This window comes from Peromyscus maniculatus, chromosome 4 (genome assembly GCF_049852395.1).
Source record: "Peromyscus maniculatus bairdii isolate BWxNUB_F1_BW_parent chromosome 4, HU_Pman_BW_mat_3.1, whole genome shotgun sequence".
Classification (NCBI taxonomy): Eukaryota; Metazoa; Chordata; class Mammalia; order Rodentia; family Cricetidae; genus Peromyscus; species Peromyscus maniculatus.
The window spans coordinates 51,740,481-51,751,751 of record NC_134855.1 but is presented as its reverse complement, the minus strand read 5'-3'; the positions used below and the strand labels follow the sequence as shown (position 1 = coordinate 51,751,751).

Below are 11,271 nucleotides of genomic sequence, written 5' to 3'. Positions count from 1 at the left end.
ACTTGGGAGGCAGAGGCCAGCCTGGTACAAAGAGCAAGTTCCAGGATAGCCAGAGCTACACAGAGAAACTCTGTTTTGAAAAACAAAACCAAACAAAGCCCAAAAGAGTAAGCTGTTTTGTTTTTGGATTTTTTTTTTTTCTTTTGAGATACATAGCTCTGGCTAACATGGAATTCACTATGTAGGCCAGGCTAGCTTTGCCTTCATAGAGATCTGCCTTTCTCTGCCTCCTGATTGTTGGGATTAAAGGCATTGTGTCCAGTATTACTTTTTTTTTTAATTAAAGAATATTTTTGTGGTATTGAACTGATTTTACTATTTACATATTTATTGTGTGCTTTATGCATCTCATCATCTTTGAGATCAAAGCTTCAGATGCTATTGATAATGATATGCCTGGAAAACGTGTTGTATGCTGTGAGTAGAGAAAAAATTAAAAACTGCTGCTTCCCTCGCTGAGGTTGGGAATACATTTCTCACTTTTGAAGAGTTTCATTTCCCTCCATTGATGAGCTAAGCATTCCATAATCAGTATACACAAGGAAGATATCAAATCCACAGACTAAAGATCAGTTTTAACTCTCAGGAGATTTTGGCATTAAATGTGTAGTGTTCAGTTTCTAGGCACAAACATAAAGTACGATTTAGTATTAAGTATGATTTAGTATTTAATATTAAGTATTTAGTATTGGTATAAAGTATGATTTAGTATTAAGCATTAGGAAAATACATTTAAAGTCAAAGTAAAATGCAGTATAACTTACATAAACTTAATACTGTTTGAGTTCATGCTCTAGTCTGTATTTTACACATTATTTTCTTAATTCTTTTTGGTATCCATCAAGTACATGTGAAAGATTGTAGTGAAATCATAGTATATAAAAGAACTCAGATACTTTATGTTTTCAGACTCATGGATTTAAGTTTGTTATGAACATATTGCTGTTTCCATAGTTCTAAGGTCATCTTGTACTTTGTAGTACTTGTAAAGTTATAAGGATATTGTGCCACAGAAAACTCCCTGCCTCTATATGGTTCTGCTATCCTTGAATGACCTTGTGTTAGAACACAAGTCCATGCTCCTGGTACCCTAACATTTTTGTTCACTATAAAGGTTTTCCATTACTGACTTACAAGTTACCATACACTTAGCGTCTTAAGACAATAAAAATTATTTTTGTACGTCAGGAAGTCTAGGTTGGCTCATCTGGCTCATCTGGGTCCTCTGGGATTCCCCCCACTTTAACTAAATCATAAAAATATGAAAAGTCTATTTAGTAATAAAAGTGATGCTTCAATATATGTATAGATTATGTAGTGTTTTAAAATAGGTTAAAAGTTTCTTCTCAGTCATCTCTCATTTCTGTATGGTGAAACATTCAAAATCTAGCTTTTATAGAGCAATAGTACATATTTGTTCATCTGTAAGAGCATCTTGCTTCTATCCACATGTGGCTTAGAACCCAGCGATCAGCCTTTCTTCACCTTCCTACTGTTTTCAGGCTGGTAATCACCATTGCATTCACTCTCTGTTTTTTCTGTGTGAGAGAGAGAGGGAGAGGGAGGGAGAGAGAGTATTAGTTTTATAAAATGTGTGTTTTGTTGTTTATACGTGGATAAGAGAATGTAGTGCTTGTCTTTCTTTGTTGGCTTATTTCACATAACATAAATGTAAAAATCTATAATTCTATTCATGTTGTTACAAGTGACCAGATAGCATTGTATGCTTGGGGCCCTAAAGCCAAAACCAATGTGTTGACACTGTTATGTGCGTGCAGTTTGGAGACTCTGGGGAAGAATCCACTTGCAAAATCACTCAAGTTGTTGGCTGTACAATTGTAGAACAGCCCTCCCTCTTCCCTTCTCTGCTCTTAGCTTGAAGAGGCTGAAATGCTTCCCTTGTGGCCATCTCTGGCAGTGGCAGATCAGTTCCTCTATTTTTAACCCATCTGACTTTCTTTTCTGGCTAAATCTTTTACTCCAGATGGGGAAAGGTCTCTGTTCTAGAGCTTACCATGATGGATACAGGGTATTCTGGTTTTGGTATCTGTAATCTCTGTATACCTGCAGAGTTCCCTTTTCTTTTACTATAACCTAGTCGTGAGTTCCAGGGATTAGAGCATAGACATTTTTTTAAATACATATATTTTTCATTGTGAAAGCTAGTCTGTTTTATTTTCTTAATTTTATGTTGTGTTTTGTCTGCATGCATGTTGGTGTGAGGATGTTGAATCCCCTGGAGTTGGAGTTAAAGACAGTTGTGAGCTGCCATGTGGTGCTGGAATTGAACTGGGGTCTTGAAGAGCAGCCAGTGCTTTTAACTGATGAGTCATCTTTCCACCTCCTTTGAGCATGGACATTTTTGAGGGACCATTCTATTACAAATTGACTCCTTAAAATTTCTTATCGTAAGTTTAAATCACTGAAAAATATAATTTCTGTGTTTTTTAGATATGGTCAGCACTCTTAAAAGTATCTAATAACATACTTAATACTATTACTGGTTTTAAAATCAAGCTAAGCTTAGTAGTTGGATTTTTCATTGTTCCTTTTCACTAAACTCTTGTTTCTTTTTCATTCCTCCAACATAATTTATTTGGATCCAGTATATCTTAGTGTTTAAGAATACTTTATTGGTCATTTTCTACTTCGTAATAACTATAAACCTAACTTCTCAATTTTCATATTTATTTCTTCTTTTCTTCATTCTCGTGGAACTCCCTCTCAGGACAGTGTGTTTTCAGATAGTATTTCAAAAATGAAAGAAGTAGTCATTAAATGAAAATTGTTTTTATTATCAACTACAGAGCATGTGAAGAATTCAGAACATTATTGAACACAGGACAAGATACAGTTGATGAAACCAAGATACAATTGATAAAACCATGCTTTGAGTTTAGCAGAAATACAGTATAGAAAAAGAGGATTAATTATACCTTTATTAATGGATGCTTTGTGATGGTCTTATTTAAAATTATCCATATTTTAAACTGCAAAGCCAGAGCAGTGTGTCCAAATAAGATTTAGGATAAGTGAGGAGTACAGGGGCATTTCTGTTTTTGAAAGCATGAAAATGAGGACTTGGGGGAAAAAGACAAGTTGAAGACTTAGAAACCAAGTATCATTTGGGAGGCTTTCATGGGACATCATTAATAAACAACCATTAAGGTTGTAACTTTGTAAATTTGCCCCATGCCTGCTTACATACAGTCTTACTACATACCACCCAGGACTTCTCTTGGACATATAAGACTCTTGAGTTTGTGACCAAGAAAAGATTGGTTCCTCTTTAACACGGATGCCTATCCCCCAGGCTCTGTGTTGTTAGTGTTTGGCTCTCTATTAGAGTGTTTACTGTTTGCAGTCCTGGTACCTTTGTGTGGAGACACTGCCTCTTGCCCACAGGTTAATTATGTCCAAATATACAGAAAGTGGGTAGGGTGATAGATACTGGTGAAGGAGAGAGTCCTTACATCTGTGCCTTCGGAGGTTCAACAAGTGTTACTTTTAATGCTTACCAAAGTCTAGATGATTATGGGTAAGTCAAGCTGGTAGGACAGGTATGTATGGCTGGTTAGTTTAACCTTGTTGCCTTTTGATTGAAGGGATGATAATTGCCTTGCTGTGTTTCAAGATGCTAGTTCCAGATCTTTGTGAACAGCTGCTGAAATAAGAATATAAACATCTGTGTGCAGATAGGCACACTTGTAAAAGTGAACATTCTCTGAAAAAAACAAAATAGTTTGCAGGAGCCTATCTCTGCCTGAAATATGTGAGCATTGTTTCATTGTCATCACACAGAGCAATATGCAAGGCCAGTCTGCAGGTGGTGAGGAAGAAGGGACGATCATGAGTACCAGAACGGCAATGTAAGAGCACAGGAAAAAAAAAAAAATTAACTAAACTTGGGGAGAGTAAACTCATACAGGTCATCCACAAAACTGTCCATTGATTTGCAGTCCCATAGCCGAGGTTTGCATTTGTATTGCTAAATAATCTTCTTTAAGTCCTTTCTTCATAAGGAACAGTTTGTATTTAAAACAGATTTTTTTTTTTTTTTTTTTTTTGGCCAGCTTTGAAATAAGACATTTCCTGGTTTCTGATTTTCCACTTTAAGATATTAAACATATTAAGCAACCTTCATGAAACCTAAAGGAAAGTGTTGCCCTTCTTTCTAGTAGTCTGCAATAGGAAAATCTCCCAAATTCTTACATGGGGGGATCATTCCCAATGTACTGGTATAGGAGTATCTGTTTCCTTTGGAACATCATGCTTTGGAAATCAACATAGTTGGTTTCTTTCCCTAACATAGTTGATAGCTGAACCATCCACCAAGTTCTTAGCCCTCTCACCGTGTTCAGTACTTACATAACAGATCTGTGTAATCATTTGTAAGTTTTGTATATTGCCTGTAAGAGCTGACCCTCAGCCCTGCTGTGCTGCTACACACCTTTAATCCCAGTATTTTGAGGCAGAGGTAGGCAGAGCTCTGAATTTGAGGACAGCCTAGTCTACGTAGTGAGTTCCAGGACAGCCAGGGCACACAGAGAAAACCCTGTCTAGAAAAACCAGAGGGAGAGAATGAGTTTACTCTCCTGTATTACAATGATTTAGATTTTTCTTTGCTCTTACATTGCTATTCTGATATTCATGATTGTCCCTCCTCCTCCTTCTCTCCCTCCTCCTCCTCCTATCACCTACAGATTGGCCTTGCATGTTGAGAGAAACGTTTATGAATGTTGGCCGTTCTCTGCCAGGGGCAAGACCTTTTTTTTTTTCTTTTTTTCTTTTTTTTAAGATTTATTATTTATTATGTATACAGCGCTCTGTCTGCATGTATGCCTGCACACCAGAAGAGGATACCAGATGATTGTGAGCTACCATGTGGTTGCTGGGAATTGAACTCAGGACCTCTGGAAGAACAGCCAGTGCTCTTAACTGCTGAGCAATCTCTCCAGCCCAGTGACAAGACCTTTTTATGAGATACCTAACCATCTTACATTTTAGAAAGAAATGAGTAGGATGGCAGCTAATTATCTAACAACATGCATACCCTTTTCCCTCATTGGTAGATATTTCAATTTTTAACCAGGTAGATGATGGCCTGATAATGGGGGCTCATTCCCAAGGTAATGGTACAGGAGCAAGCATCTATTTCCTTATGAACATCATGCTTTGGAAGTTAGTTCCTTTTCCTAACATAGTTCATAGCTACCATCCAACAACTTCTTGCCCATCTCACCGTGTTCAGTATGGACATAACAGATCTGTGTAATCATTTGTAAGTTTTGTGGGTTGTCTATAAAAGTTTACTCTAAGCCAGGCAGCTTCCCTGACATTTTGGCCAATTGTGACTAAGTTCTGCTCCATAGAATGTGAGTAGAAATTTCCTCTGGGGTTTCTGATAAGTTTGCATAACAGAAAGTCATTATTTACTTCTCTTTCCTTTGTGGTCTGCTCTGCAGCTGTGATGGCTAGAGCTTCAGCAGTTGTTAGAAACCTTGAAGGGAAAGGACTTGAGGATATCAGGGCAGTAAATGGTCCTGAGTACTTTATGATCATGGTTCTGGGATGCCCATGTTTATGATAATTAAACTTCTGAACAATGCAAGATTGCACTTACTCGATAAATCTTATTCTAGAATGCATGCCTGAAACACCAAGCTATTTCCATGTAAGATATACATAAACTAGGGTCCATAGATTTTGTTGTGTAGCAACAACGTAAGAAAAATACTAATTTTCACTCTGAACATCATGATGCTTGAATTCAGCTCTGACATTTCATCTATTACTTTACCTTCAGGTATATGCAACTAAAAATCATGTATTTTCTTTCTTTCACTAGGTTTTATTGCCTTATCACCATCCTTAAAATTGTTTTATATCTAGTAGCTAGAACTGTGTTGGCAATTGGAAACCTGTATGGTGAACATCTTCCTGAAACATTTGAGATTTTGGAAGAAACTTTATAATTTTATATAATAAGATAAATAGTAGGCAAAATGTAAATATAAAATGTATGTTAAACAGTGTATTCTCTTCTGCTTCTCTCCTTTTCTCTAGAGATACTAAATGGCAACTTGGGAAGTGCTGCTTGCTTAGCAAGAGCTTAAGGATTCCTGTCAACAGAGTAAAGCTCATGGCCCACCAGCTACAAAGGTAACGGAATTTGAGCTTCTTCCCCATCCTGCATGTGTGTGTACATGTGTACACATGCATATTCATATCATGAGTGCATGCGCATGTCAAGTGTCTTCCCATTTGTTTCCACCCAAGTTTTTGAGACAAGTTCTTTCTCTGAACCTGGAACTCACTGATTGAGCTAGACTGACTGAATTGGCCAGCAAGCCCCAGGGTTTCTCCTATCTCCACCTTTTGAGTGCTAGCCTTTTTTCTTCTTCTTTCTTCCGAGTTCTGGAGATCTCTTCAGGTTTGTGCAGAAAGCACTTCACCAACTGGGCCATCTTCCTGCTCCAAAGGAAAGTTTTGAATGTAAAATTCTTCTTTTCATATTATAACGGTTGGTCTCTAAAACATTAATGAAAATAACAGCTGTTTCTGTTCAGCAGTCCTTAACACTAGTATCCTATATTGATAGTATTCAGTGTAGAGGGTGGGGAGGAGATCTGCAGGGTTAGCAAATTTAGAAATGGCCTTTTGGAAATCGGGTGTGTATTAGCATATGAGAACACACTGAAGACTTTAATTCTTTAATTATTTCTCAATCCAAAAGTTCTTAAACTTAGCTTTTTAGCAGAGTCAAAAACTTAAAGTCTGCCGGACGGTGGTGGCACATGCCTTTAATCCCAGCACTCGGGAGGCAGAGGCAGGCGGATCTTTGTGAGATCAAGACCAGCCTGGTCTACAGAGCGAGATCCAGGAAAGGCGCAAAGCTACACAGAGAAACCCTGTCTCGAAACCCCTTGCCCCCCCCCCAAAAAAAGTCCTAATTCACCTAAAAAACTTTAATTGTAGTAACAGAAGTTAATCTATGAAGTGTTTTGTGGCTTATAGAATCATTTGAGGCAAAAAGCTTACCTATTTTGTGGCTGTGTAAATTTATTTGCTTGTGGAAGTTTATTGCCATGATTGTTGCCAGCCAACCCAGAATCATCAAGTTGAAGTTACATAGTTTGTCCCTCACACCTTTTTGAATATGTACATGCCAACAGGGATGTCAGAGATACGAAGTATGGTGATTTTTGTGTGCAAACTATTTCCTGTTTATGTAGTTCCTAAAAATATTAAGATCAATCCATGTGAGTCTATTAAACAGAATTGATTAAGATACAAATTGAGGAAGTACACTCACGAATACAGAATAGAGTAGACAGTTGAAGTCGTCCTCTGATCTGACCAGGAGCAAATCCACCTCTCAGGCAGGAGCGGGGAGAAGAGGCATGTGACCTTTGTCCCTTCCCTTATAAGAGGTCACATACAATGGCAGGAAGCACCACCTCCTTCGGGCCCTGTAGCCCAAGATCATGGGCAGAGCAAATACCACTACATTTTCTCTTTTTGTCTAAATAAGAAAGTCCTAAACTTAATGCAAACTATATACACTAAGAATGGTTATCAAGTATTGTCCAGAAAAACAAAGGGTAATAACATAAATAAAAATGGAACTACAACCAACAAAAATAACATCAAATAAGAAAGATATACTAAGTGTCCAGAACATAGGTAAATGCCAAATTACTGAGATTACTCCAATAGCTGACCTATCTTGAAGATTATAACTCTAATAATATGTTCTAGCTAAGATAAGAGAAGATTGTAACTGTAACTATCTAATCTTCAACTCCATCAAAGACCTGAGAAGGAACATAATACTTGAGAAAACAGAAAATGCTAGCAAGCAATTTTCTAAGTTCTTGCAAGAATAGACAGAGACAGCTGGCTGACTGTACAGTCACCTAAAGTTTCTCAGCATCCTTGGGGCATCCAATTTGGCTACAGTCCTAGAATATCTGACAGACCATTTTCAGAAGCAGGAATTTTGAAAGACCATCTTACCATGTCTTGGCAGAGTTCATTAGTCGCTTTTCCTTGTGTCCTGCTCCTCTATAAAGGACAGCATTCGTACTGTCCACAGTTGAGGCAAGGGCAGTTCTTTGCCCAGGAGGCCATTTTGTGCCAAGAAGACGACAAACTTCTAAATGGAAATGTCTTAGAAGCTCAATATTCTCTCGGGATCAGATTGGTGTTGCCAGGAGCAATCGTGCCTCATGTCAACAGAATTCTAAGTTATCAAAACATTTAAATGTCATAATCTCTAGGTCTATGAAGTGTTTGAAGATTACCTGTCCATCTTTTTTATGTTTCTGTAAATCTGGACAACCTAACTAACAAAACTATAGAAATGACAAGCATGGGTGACTATAAATCTGTAAGTCTTCTCTACCTAAATAACCTAAGGACTAAGGCCTCACATTAACAAGGTAAACAGTCTGTAAGCAGATGTACCATGTAAGGACAATGACCTGAAATTGTGACAGTACAAAATATCTTAAACAGAGAGGTAGAAATGTATAGTGCAGTATGCAATATAGCAACAATATCCTTACTATGTATCAATAAACAAAGTATCCTAAACAGAGGTAGAACATACATATAGTATGATAAATATAATATTACATTTGTATCAATATACAAAATATTTCACACAGGAGTAGAAATATGTGTATAATACAACAAATATAGTTTTGTATTTGTATCAATATACAAATTATCTTAAATAGGAATATAAGAATAGTTTACATTTGTGTCAAATATATAAGAATCCATATCAGTGCAAATTATCTAAGACTGATAGTTTCCTAAATCAGTTTACTGGTAGATACAGTAATCCACCTTAATATACTATACCTATCCATTCCCCTTTTTCTTTACTAAAGGAAAATATTGAGTCTAAATTTTATTGTTCCACCCCCAACCCTATAGCTATACATCCATAACCCTGAGAAAAATGAAACCTTTGGGAAAGGAGCGTCATTTTCTTAGAACTGCTTCCTGCTGTTTAGGGGACAACCATATCTCTGTGGGGTCATATAAGAAAGCTTAGTTAGGTCTCAGTAGGGCTAGCCATAGAGTCTGCAACCAGTCTCAGAGTAATGGATAAGATTGTCTGAGATTCTGGCCAGAAGTGTAGTATGATAAGTCCATCTGATCTTAGAACTGTCCTGAAGAGTTTTCAGTCCAAAGCTGATCATTGAGTAATGCTCTTAGGTGTAATGTCATCATTCTGGACCGAGTAGAGTCATTGTTCTGGGTCCCCATCTTCCTTTTGGAGACTTCAGAGATTGCTATTGGGAAGACTTATTTTCACTGTGCAAGACTTGAACATTATTAATATCAAAATGGAAAGTTTGGATTTAAAGATGATATAACATGTAAAAAAGGATTCCAAGAAATCAAGAATAAGCATGGAGAGAAATAGAATCTTGATAACAGTGGTCCTTAGATTATTTGTTTTCTTCTATCTCACACCAGTTGGCTCTTCCGATATGAGACAGAATCTCTTAATTTTTTTTTCTTTTAATAACATGCTTGGGTTTAGAGAAGGAGAGAGCCACATTCCAACTGCAAAGCCAGCTTGATTTATAATTGAATCAGGACCACAACTATTCTAGAGTTAAGGAGATAATGATGTTAGGCAGTGAGATTATTACCCTGTAGAGTATATTGGTACCAATAGGCCCTTCCTTTATGTAGTAGATGTCTAGGTGTCCAAGGCCTTATGATTTCTTGAAGATGGGTATTTCTGTTATCTTATAAAGACAAAAAAGAGATCCCTGCCCTGTCCCTTGTTTGTTGAGTTTTCCTTACAACTTGTAGAGTTGTCACATAGGTGGATGAGCTATTACTTCTCATCAAGGGTTTTCTCCTGTTCAAAGTGAATTTTTATTAATTTTGTTGATATCCATAGCTTTTCTTCTGCAGGGGGGGAAAAAAAAACCCTTCCCCAACGTAGGATGCATCCTGATTTCTATTTTGAAGTCAACACATCTTTGAAGTAAACCAGTAGGTTTAGCTCGGGAGTTTTTTCTGTTGTCCAATGTCTCTGCAGCTGTTGTTCCTTTCTCATCAGCACTGAGAAAATTCAAAGTTAATAAAGCATTATGTAATCTATTTCTAGGAGTCATTGTTACCTGTTTCTGTTTATTTAGCATATTCTTTAAAGTTCGATTGGATCTTTCTATGACTGCTTGGCCTGTTGGATTGTGTGGTATACCTATAACATGCATTATATTGTAATAAGCAAAATCTGTCTCATTTTATTTGATTCATATGCTAGAGCATTGTCAGTTTTAATTTGTACAGGTATTCCCATGATGGCCATAGCTTCCAATAGGTGTATGATCACAGAGTCAGCCTTTTCAGAACTCATAGGTGTTGCCCATTGAAATCCTGAATAGGTGTCAATGCTATGGTGTACATATTTTAATCTTCTAAATTCTCCAAAATGAAACACATCCATCTGCCAAATTTTCTTTGTATATCTTTAGAATTACTTCCTTCAGGTAATGGAGTTTGGTTATAGAAGGAATAAGTAGGACTTTTTTTTTTAAATAATTTCCTTGGCTTGTTGCCAAGTGCTGGAAAAGTCCTTTTTCAAACCTTTGCTATTTACATAGTATTTCTTATGAAATTCTGAGGCTTCTAGCACATTACCTATTAATACCTGATCAATCTCCTCATTACCTTGTGCTAGAGGACCTGGCAGACCCATATGGGATCTGATGTGTGTTACATATATAGGATGTTCCCTATTTCTGATGATTTCCTGTAATTGTATAAATACTGAGGTTAATTCTGTGTTGTGTATAAATTCAGCAGTTTCAATATGTAAAACAACTCTTTATGCATATTGAGAGTCAATAACTAGATTGAGAGGTTCTGTGAAGTCCATTATACCATAAGAATAGCATATAGTTCTGCCTTTTGTACAGAATTGTCAGGGCTTTGAACCACTTTACTTAAGTCTCCTGATTTATAACCTGCCTTTCTTGATTTATTTGCAAAAGTATAGAATGTGGAGACTCCAGAGATTGGTTTTTGCCATACAGTGTGAGGAAGGACCCATTCAGTTCTCTTTATGAATTCTATTCTCTTGCTTTTGGCCTAACAGTTGTTAATATCTCCCAAAAAGTTACTGCAGGCTCTTTGCTAAAGAGGAAATTTTCCTCATTAGTTAAAAGTACCACAATTTCTGCTGGGTTCATTCCTGTCAACTGACAAAGTCTTAATTTTCCTTTTAGAATCAAT

At 36.9% G+C, this 11,271-nt stretch overlaps 1 protein-coding gene and 1 long non-coding RNA gene across 5 annotated transcripts in view; one reads left to right on the top strand and one right to left on the bottom strand.

Moving 5' to 3' along the window:
- Nucleotides 1-655: 655 nt before the first annotated feature.
- LOC121828690 (uncharacterized) lies at nucleotides 656-8,221 on the bottom strand. 4 transcript variants are annotated; one of them, XR_013050522.1, is made up of 5 exons: nucleotides 8,020-8,221; nucleotides 7,042-7,238; nucleotides 6,376-6,531; nucleotides 3,519-3,664; nucleotides 656-1,538 (listed from the first exon to the last, which is right to left on the bottom strand). It is a non-coding gene; the product is annotated as an uncharacterized LOC121828690 (long non-coding RNA). The 4 variants fall into 4 exon arrangements; XR_013050521.1 differs by having other exon boundaries at nucleotides 3,519-3,661; XR_006071197.2 differs by having other exon boundaries at nucleotides 6,376-6,471.
- Atf2 (activating transcription factor 2) overlaps nucleotides 7,756-11,271 on the top strand; it is a 75,079-nt gene continuing 71,563 nt past the window's right edge. The window contains 1 exon segment of the mRNA XM_076569695.1: nucleotides 7,756-8,444. The gene's annotated coding sequence lies outside the window, so the exon portion shown is untranslated.